The sequence below is a fragment of the Berghia stephanieae genome, chromosome 5 (genome assembly GCF_034508935.2).
Source record: "Berghia stephanieae isolate SIO BIC M18660-M18661 chromosome 5, UCSD_Bste_1.3, whole genome shotgun sequence".
Classification (NCBI taxonomy): domain Eukaryota; kingdom Metazoa; phylum Mollusca; class Gastropoda; order Nudibranchia; family Aeolidiidae; genus Berghia; species Berghia stephanieae.
The window spans coordinates 12,465,184-12,475,183 of NC_088364.1; the positions used below are offsets into that span (position 1 = coordinate 12,465,184).

Here is a 10,000-nt window from a genome sequence, read left to right on the forward strand (position 1 = left end):
GGGGGGGGGGGGGGGGGATTGGAGGGGCGGGTGTTAAAACTACTGTCCGAGGGGGCGTGGTTATGTTCCCTTCCACTAGGTGTCAATAGCGCTTTGAGACAGATGGCATGCCCATCCGGCTATTCTTTTCTGTTTATTTATCCTACGACCATCGTCTACTTACTAATAGTATATAGATAGAGGTCGCTGCCTACGACCCAACTCACCTTAGCCTACGATAACTAAAACCACTTAATTCAATCCCGTGTTCTGTCTATGTTATTTATTTTGTTCTCTTTAAAATCTCAATCCATCTCAGGTCGTTTTCGTCTTGTCGACTTTTCTGACATCCCTGATCGCTCACCAGCTCTTGTGTTTATAGCCCTAGCAGCTGCTGGGCCCACAGTGTAGTGGTTGGGCCTTTCTATCTTCCTACAAAAGATCAGGTGTTTTGTTTTGTTTTGTTTTTTACAATGTCTGTTTTGTTTGTTTGTTTGTTTGCTTGTTTGTTTGTTGGTTTATTTGTTTTTGTTTTTGTTTGTTTTGTTTGGTCCCGCTATTTTCATCTCTTGTTGATTTTGTTTTTGTATGAAATAGTTGATCTCTCTAATCACTTTACCTCCACATTTGATTAGTTATTTTCGGAGATCAATCAATTTAAATGACCCTCATCTTGACAAAAACATTTATCAAACCTGGGACTAAAAGGAAGACTTCGCGAGGTCCGGGTCTGAGAGGTTTTGTCAAGACGAGGGTCATTTAAATCGATCGATATTTGAAGGACGAGTTTTCTGGCCAAACTTTTTAAATACGAGTTTTTTTTTGTTTTGTTTTGTTTGTTTTTTTACAGTGTACGGCAGTTAACTGGTTAAAAAGAAATAATACATGGAAATTAGCTTATAGAGGAAGTGATAAAATTAAAAAATTATAATTTTTCATTTTCAAGTCACTTCCCCACATTCCGACGTTATGCCCTTTGAGTTTGAGACGAAATGGTCACATTTATACACTCTCCGTGTGCAGTGTGTGTGTGTGTGTATATGTGTGTGTGTGTGTGTGTGAGGGGGGGGGTGAGGGGGAAAGTCCCAATTTAGTTTGACAAAACCGTGAAACCATTCGTGCATGTGCCATGAAAATTTTACAAAGACAATAAAGGATAACATTTTGGGAATTCTATCCTTATTCGTTAAACCTGTGAATTTGTCGAATGCGTGTTACACTGTATTTCCGCTCTCTCCATTCCTCTGTCCAATTATTGCGAAAACTTTCAATCCCCTCTATCCATCTTCCAATTTCGTCGTTACCTGTGTGTTCCCTCACCCGTATGTATGTGTGTGTATGTGTGTGTGTGTGTGTGTGTGTGTGTTACTACCTGATTGTTACCTGTTTGCTGTCAAGATGACAAAACCGTATTGTCCTCTGTGAAGACATAATCAATTTGTTCCTGGATGAAGACTGGATTCACAACACGACAGGCAGGGGCGTGGAGACGACGTCAGGACAGACCTGCCCATAGAGCTGTGGACCTGTTACTGTAAAATGTCGCAGTTTTCAGGCTAGGAATAATAGTAGGCGCCATGAATTACTTTATAAGAAACCAATCTCTCCTTTCCAGGCACCATAACTTACTTTATAAGTAAGAAACCAATCTCTCCTCTCCGTGTTATATGACGCTTCAAATTGCTAAATTGATGTGCTGTGGCACCAAAACTTCATTTTCAACAAGTTTAATTGAAAATCTAATGCCTTTATACAGCTCTGTTTTGGAAGCCAAAATTTCCGTGGAACTATGAATTTTTCGTAGGAATAGGCAAGTCTACGTAAAGTATAAAAGGCAGGACAGAAAGGGGAGTCCTTTCACTTAGTCTTAGGCAGTCCTGTATTCTCTATGGGCAGTGGTGTGGTCTTCATCCAAGGCAATCAATACGTGTCTTCGCATCAAATCCTGTATAAATCCAATGTTACCCAAAAGCTGTCCCTTTTATCAAAATAATGCTCTCTGGGTTTTGGACATTGTCTTGGAAGCGAAAAATGGTGGCCATGGCGTTTACTAGATAGAACATATATATAGGGCAATATCCACTAAACGAGCTCAAAGTGCTTTACATGAGGTCCCTAACCAAACGCAAGACTTAACATGACACTTGTAGTGGCGATTGTATTATTTTCTCCGACATCCTTCTGCACTGTGGATTCCAATCTAATGTCTGTCTGATTACAATTCGAGTCTTCTTCTTCTTCTTCTTCTTCTTCTTCTTCTTCTTCTTCTTCTTCTTCTTCTTCTTCTTCTTCTTCTTCTTCTTCTTCTTCTTCTTCTTCTTTTTCTTCTTTTTCAACTTATCCCGCATTTTGCAGGGTTGCCACATCCCCATAGCATCATCTTCCTTCAAGCCCAGTTCTTTCATAAAAATTCGTAATTTTTAGGGAATAAAAATTGTAGTTGCTATAGTTAACTTTTTTAAATTAAAAATTTACCTTCACGGGGATTAAAAAGCACTTTCAAATAGCTTAGAATGTTGTAGTCTGGCATCAACTTTCATTTTCAATAAGTTTTAACGGCTTACAGATTTTTATGAAGCTCTGAAATGGGAGGTAAAATTTCGTAGTTCTAGGAATTTTTCGTAGTTTGTAGTAGGCGGGTATGAGCTAGTCTAAAAAATAAAATAGAGCTTTTATATAGCGCAATATCCACTTAACGTGCTCAAAGCGCTTTACAAGGGGTCCCTGGTCAACAGCAACATTTAACATGTAGGACGAGACATGACGCCTGTTAGGCAATATTACAATTTTTCGGACAAAGACAACGCTGTTAACGGCCAGGTACTCATTTTACACCTGAGTAAGGTGAGAGAATGTGAGTAAAGAGTCTTTTCCAAGGACTCAACTATGCGTCGAGCGAGGCTCGAACCCAGGACCTTCCGATCCGAAAGCGAGTGTCATACCACAAGACCACATAGCCGCACACATAGTCTAGCAAAATATTCTCTGGAGATGATGATTTAAACTTCCATGTATGCACGATTCGTTCTTATTTAGCATTAGAAATTACTTATATTATATCTTCTTATCTCACTACAGCAAGCACGGTATTCTAATGTCGTCATACTAACATATTTCAATCGAGGACGTCTCCCAAACAACGACTCTTTTTTTTTCTGTTTCTCCTTAGGCTAGCAAAGATTCTCTGAGATTGTCTGAGATGATGCTGGTTTTCCCTCCCAGAATTCGTTCTTATTATTCATTAGAAACTACTTATATCTTCTTATCTCACTACAGCTAGCACGTAATATACGCGTATAATGTCACCAGACTAGCACATTTCAATCACGGTCGTCCCCCCAATCTATACCAATAAAATTAATAGTCTTTTTTTTTTTCACAGTCGACTGGCAACCAGCCATAACATCGGTGCATTGTAGCGACACAATGGGCGGAGGGGCAGCGGCTGTGATAGAACACACAACGGTACGCCCCTGAATTTGATCGGGCGTGAAATTTCAGTTTACGACAGAACGAGAAAAACGAAGTGACTGACTTGTCGCTTTACAGTGACATCTATGTATGTAAAAATGCTTTCAGTTCTTGGTTGGAGCTGGCTCTAGGCTTCAGGCGAAGTTGGGTATTATAAAACTTTAGTGGTCCGTCCTACTCTGTCGTATTTATAATGATAACAACACACCTTTAGCTTCGAAAAAATATTTGACTGAAAATTTTATACCTTAAAGTATTATGTACTATGAAGTGGGGAAAACTTTGCCGGGACAAAGTAGAGTATCATAAATTTGTTTTTCTTTTATTGGAGGGGGTTGTTTTATTTAATTTATTTAATTTATATATTGTTGGGGGGCGTTTGTTTGTTTTTTGTCTTTTTTTGTGGGGGAGAAGATGAGAGTTGAGTTGATTTTGTTTTTTATCAAATATATAAAAAAGAAATGAAATCTTTTGACAAGGGAAATAGCTACAAGCTGAAAATACTCAAAAATTTCAAATCACAGGAATGGGTCCCCCCCATCTATCCAAAATTGATGTATTGTTTAGTTTGGAATATGATGGCTATCTAAATCACCACTTCAATTAAAATAAGTGAATATTACTTGAAAGTTTGCTAGACGAGGGTCATTTAAATCGATCGATATTTGAAGGACGAGTTTTCTGGCCAAATTTCTAAAATATGTGTTTTACCAGACCACAGCAGTATGTGTCGCTGGTTCAAATCCTTCAACAACACAACGAATGTCATCTTTTTCAATGTCTCCAAAGTCACAGAAGTCGTGGAGAGTAGCTTTTTAAAATTAATTTTGACATTTTTCATTCATAGTTTGTACTATGATGATGTCTGTCATGTGCACCAATAGGGAAGAAAAGTTTGATGTCAACAAAAACGGGTTCCTAATTCATTGGAAGAGTAAAACCACTTTACCCGATGACTGGATAAATAACTTGGTGTAATTCATCTTCTGGTTTCAGAGTGATGACATCTTATTTTCTAGTCTAAATAAATGCTGGTCGTCAATAAAGACCATCCATCCTCGCTCTTTTACGTCCCGTAATACTAAGAATCTGCCTATACATCCTGCTATTGAAATAGTTATGCCACCTTTATGTAACCTATAGACAGTGTGCGATTGGCTAAGAAGCTCAAAACATTGCCATCCGGAAGTATAACTGACCAACACACAAAACTACGTGTAACCTTAAACGTTTATAGTCTGGTTAATACAGTTTTGTGAGAATTATTCATAAAATTGGATGGCAAAAAGCAATAACAAAGGCCTGAGTGACGTCAACTTCGTTCTATCTATTCATTATTAGTGCTTCGAAGGACATGTTACGTTACACACTCCCCAAGGATTTAGGAACCAAAAGAGTATAGACACCTAGATAACCACACCTCTCGGACAGTCGTCATCATGTAAACAATGACAGTGATTTGTAAACATGGCAAATGACATAGGCTTTACTATCGATGGTATGTGTCTATGTAAATACCCACTCTTCTACCGCTTGATGAATAAAACCAACAAAGACATCTATGTGTAAACTTAAATCTGATCGAGCCAATTGTGTGATAACTAGTCACCCATTTGGCGGCATAAAAACAAACAAAAATGAACAGAGAAAGGTCGAATTCATTCACATTATTGTTTATAAACAACCAACTTTGTTTGTCCGAGCACGTGTGAAGTTGTGTCACAAATTTCATGTTTTGATTGGTCAAAAATCTACTGGTTAATTGGATTTGATGTCACGACTTTTCTGTCATATTCGAAGCTGTTGCAATTTACATCGCTCTGTATGTAGCCAGCATGTCTGGGGGCTAACTTCAATTGAGATAACAAAACTTGTTCATTTTAAAATATCGATCCGTGTAACTTAGTGTAAGGGTGAGAAGGAAGAGACCATGAAAAATGGGAAATTAAATTGAGAAACTCGAGACACTTAAAAATCGAGGAGAGAACGAGGGGCGATGAGGATTCGAGCGATCACGTCGTTCATTTCAATTTTTCAGGTTTTAGCGCGGCTCGATGGAGCTCCCAGCGAGAAGCAAGAGGCAGACAAGGGGCGAAGCCGAGAGACGTCACGCAGTTATTACTGCTCTCGGTAGTGGGGGTTATGTATAGTACGTGTGTGTGTGTGTGTGCTGTGTATCTCTCTCACTCTCCGTGTGTGACAGACGGGAGAGTAGAGCAGAGGGGGACCACAGACGAGTCCTACGGAGATTCAAGTTCAAGACAGAATAATAGTAGTAGCTAGAGCGAGAGAAGAGGGGAGGTGGTAGCGATTTTGTAAAGCTCGGCTAGTCTAGTCAGTCAGTCATTGAACGTGGTGATTGAGGTGGTTGTTAAAGTCAGTAAAACGGTTCGTGATTTGAGAGAATTCACACACCACAATCACCGCGGCTACGACTACTAGTCTGTCATTAGAGGCAAAATTATAACTTGTCGCTGGGTCCTCGCACGTGTGGAATGCTCATGTTGTGACAACTAATTTACGCACGATATAAAGTTATAAATTTCTAGTTCTACTCTGAGAGTCATAATAACTAACTAGCTGGATTTTTTGGTTCGTGTCTCAGGTGCTTCTTACCTATCTGGATACTTGAAGACGGTCCTTTGGAAATTGGATTAAAAATTACCTTTGGATTTTGGATTAATTATTCGCATTTTATTTTTCTGGATGTTCGTATAAAACAACCTGCATTGATTTCGTAGCAACGCGTTCATTACAAATTGGATTGTTTAAACAAATCTGGATATAGCGTATTTACTTCAACCTTTGTTGAATAACGATATATATAAAAAGTTGTTCGACAGGATATTTCGTCCAATTTCCACATCGGATTACAATCATTTCATCTGCTTCTTGTGTGGCCTAACTTGGATTATACCTTATATCAAAAACCTGGATATATATTATATTATAATACAGTTTCGTCTTACCCCCGGATTGGATATATCACAATATAATATCCTATCTATATCTCGTATTTAAACCAAGGTATACAATTGTGTGTTTATTTAGTTTACCTTTCATTTCTGTGAAAATGGATTATAATTTACATAATATTCAAATACGCTCAAAAGAAGCGCAAAACATTACCTGTATCCGCCCGGTTTCTTTTCCTTTTTTTTTCTTTTTTTTTCAGTTGAAATAAAACATCTACATGTAGGCCGATTTCAAATTTCTTCTGTCTATAACACGATGGGATTTATCAAGTAAAATGTCGATTATTGCGTGGTTTTAAAATCATCGCAGAGGAAAACTAAATTTAGGCCTATATTATATATTAAATCCAAAACTCATAATTCTAGGTTCTTCTTAGTTCTTAGCATCTTAATTCTTCTGCGTGCTTTCTATATTTATTTATTTTTTAAATAGTAAGGAAGTTTTAATGTTGTTTTTTACCTTACAAAAAATACAAAACACAATTTTACTAAACAAACAAACGATTGAGATGTGTGCATAATTTGTTAATAATTAAATGTTTGCTGTTCTGTATTCGCCTTACAGCGGAAAGTTGTTATTTCATTTTACAAGTCAAAATTATGATTTTTGTTGTTGTCGGTTTTGTTTTGGGGTTTTTTGTTGTTGTTTTTTGGGGTTTGTTTGTTGGGTGTTTCTGTTTTAGTTGATGATCTTGATATTGTTTGTTGTCGATGATGTTCTTGTTTTTGTTCAGCGGTGACGGGGGAAGCAAATAGTTTGTTCTAGCTACTAGTTGTTTCTCATTGCCAAAATAAAAGTCAAAATCATGGAAGGTGGTTGGGGGGGGGGGGGAGAGAGAGAGAGAGAGAGAGAGAGAGAGAGAGAGAGAGAGAGAGAGAGAGTCAATTCAAAAGTTAAGGCACGCAGCAAGCATACAATTATAGAAGTCAAGACTACACAATAGGTACATTTGACAATTTGGCGTTCGGTCCAAAAGTGTTGTTGTTGCTACTTTTGTTGTTGTCATCGTCTTCGTCCTTGATGTTATAATGTTGTTGTTGTTGTTTGTAGTTATTATTTTTGTTAAAATGTTGTTGTTATTTTTGTTGTTATTTTTGTTGGTGCTATTCTTGTTATTATCGTTGTTTTTTTTAATGGTGCTCTTTCTTGCTGTTATAATATTGTTATTGTTTTTGTTGACATTTGTTGTTGTTTTTGTTGACATTTGTTGTTGTGGTTATAGTTGATGATGTTATTGTTATTGTTGTTGTTGTTGTTGTTATTGTTGTTGTTGTTGTTGTTGGAGTTGTATTTCCTATTATGTACTAAAAGTGCTGTTCGTTCGCATCAATGTTGTTGAGGTCGCCGTTCTTCTTATCGTTGCCGTTGTTGTTGTCGAAGGCTACTTCTGCTTTGCCACTCACTGATGTACATAATATTAGGTCGTAAACGGCGATCCCTTTAAACTAAAAATGCGGGTGGCGAAGAGAGAAAGAGACAGAGAGAAAAGAAAAAAGAAAGAAAGAGTGAGACATAGAGAAACAAAAAGAGGGAGGGAGAGAGAGAGAGAGAGAGAGAGAGAGAGAGAGAGAGAGACAGAGACACACGCACAGAGAGAGAGAGAGAGAGAGAGAGAAAGAAAGACACACAGAGAGGGGGGGGGGGGAGAGAAAAAAGAAAGAGAGAGTGAGAGAGACAGAGACACGCACTATGTATGTGTGTGTGTGTGTGTGAGAGAGAGAGAGAGAGAGAGAGAGAGAGAGAGAGAGAGAGAGAGAGAGAGAGAGAGACCCAAACCTTCTCCCATCTATTTTCGGTCCCCCCAACAAGGTTTTAAGTACCCTTCACATGTCTACCAGCTATCAGTGCCAATTTGCCTGCAGTGATTTCTCGTGTACCAGTACTATAAATACACAACCCAGTCTAGACAGGACACGGGGAAGATTTAAAAGATATACTGATATACATACATACAAGGTGATTTTAAAATATGAAAAAAAAAACAGCGAACAAATTTATATTACTAGACTCTCTCTCTCTCTCTCTCTCTCTCTCTCTCTCTCTCTCTCTCTATCTATCTCTATCTCTCTGCGTTTGTGTGTATGTATTTGTCTCACACACACTCTCCTTCTCTCTCTCTCTCTCTCTCTCTCTCTCTCTCTCTCTCTTTCTTTCTCTTTCTCACCTCGCCAGTCTGGTATTTCATTATGTCCGAATGAACGAAGTGAAAAATTAGAGAATCTTCCTCTACCTTAAAAAAAAAAGACACAAAACACACTCTCTTCAATGATGGAGAGACTTATTTTACCTCAAAATTTTAAGTTTAAAAGTTTAAAAAGTTGTTTGGGTTTGTTTTTTTGTTTTTTTTATTTATTAACCTTAAGCTTTAGATTCACCCTGACATGACACCGTTTTGAGACGAATGGTCACATAATTAGGATATGGTCCAGCAATAACCCCCCTTCCCCACTTCCCCGATTTTGGGGATTTTCGTCATTGATTATATTTATTTATTTTTTGTAAAGAAGGGAAAAATTACCATCAGCATAACAGGTAATTATAATTAGTGACAGAATCCTATTGTTGTCTGTGATTGTCACCGCCATTGTTGTCCGCTCTAATAATAATATAGTATCCAGCCCCTCGGTGTTCCCGAAAGTGAATGTCAGTGTCTTTACCACAAGATAACGACATAACAGGCACAGCTTAAAATGCAAATTTAAGCACCAGATGTTTGATTCATCCTTACATAACACCATATTGAGAAGATTGGTCACCTATATGAAAATATGATCCGAGGCCATATGGTTCAACAACCCCCCCCCCTCCCCCCGCAAACTGATCCCCGTGTTTATCTGACAGCGACTCGCGTCATCCCTTTTTAAAACTAGAGAGAAAAATGACCATCGCCATAACACGTAATCATAATTAGTACCCAGAATCCTATTGTTGTCTGTGATTGCCACCGCCATTGTTGTCCAGTCTAGCTAGTACTGTCCAAGTGTCCAGCCCCTCGGTGTTTCCAATTCCCCTTCTATTCTATCATATCCTATTTATTTATTACAAGTATGGCGTATCAGGGTTAGTGTCATATTAGGAAGGGTCGGTAAGTCTAAATAGGATTTCAATAGGATGAGTTGGACGGACTATATGTTATGTCGTATCGCTCATTGTCATTTGGAGTATTGTTCTCCTCTCGTCACCGTCCGGTCTATAGGATTGGGACAATTAATTTGACGCCCTGCGGTGATTGAATAGGGGTTCTCCCCTCTCCCCTCCCCCCGTCCACCCCACCTCCACATCTCGATTGAATAAAGGGACACATATTATATACCTAACGGACGAATGGTGGTGGTGGTCGGGGTTGTGTTATAATAGTGTTAGTGTCCGAATAGTCATAAAAATCTTTTTTGTTGTTGTAGTTGATGTTGTTGTGTATCGTATTTCCTGTCGTGGACAATAATTGTGGTGGGCTGGAATTGGATAATGGAATAATTTATAAGACTGAATGAAGGATTGAATGAATGAATGGTCATAATAATAATGAAAATAGAATGGTCGAGTTGTGACCAGGAGTGACCGGGACTGATTGACA

General features: G+C 38.3%; 2 protein-coding genes across 2 annotated transcripts in view; one reads left to right on the top strand and one right to left on the bottom strand.

Moving 5' to 3' along the window:
- LOC144972428 (U3 small nucleolar RNA-associated protein 6 homolog) overlaps positions 1-10,000 on the bottom strand; it is a gene marked incomplete in the record, with an annotated part of 519,965 nt that overhangs the window by 376,722 nt on the left and 133,243 nt on the right.
- LOC144972427 (uncharacterized) overlaps positions 5,646-10,000 on the top strand; it is an 18,585-nt gene continuing 14,230 nt past the window's right edge. The window contains exon 1 of the mRNA XM_078913595.1: positions 5,646-6,477. The gene's annotated coding sequence lies outside the window, so the exon portion shown is untranslated. The remainder of the gene's footprint in view (positions 6,478-10,000) is intronic.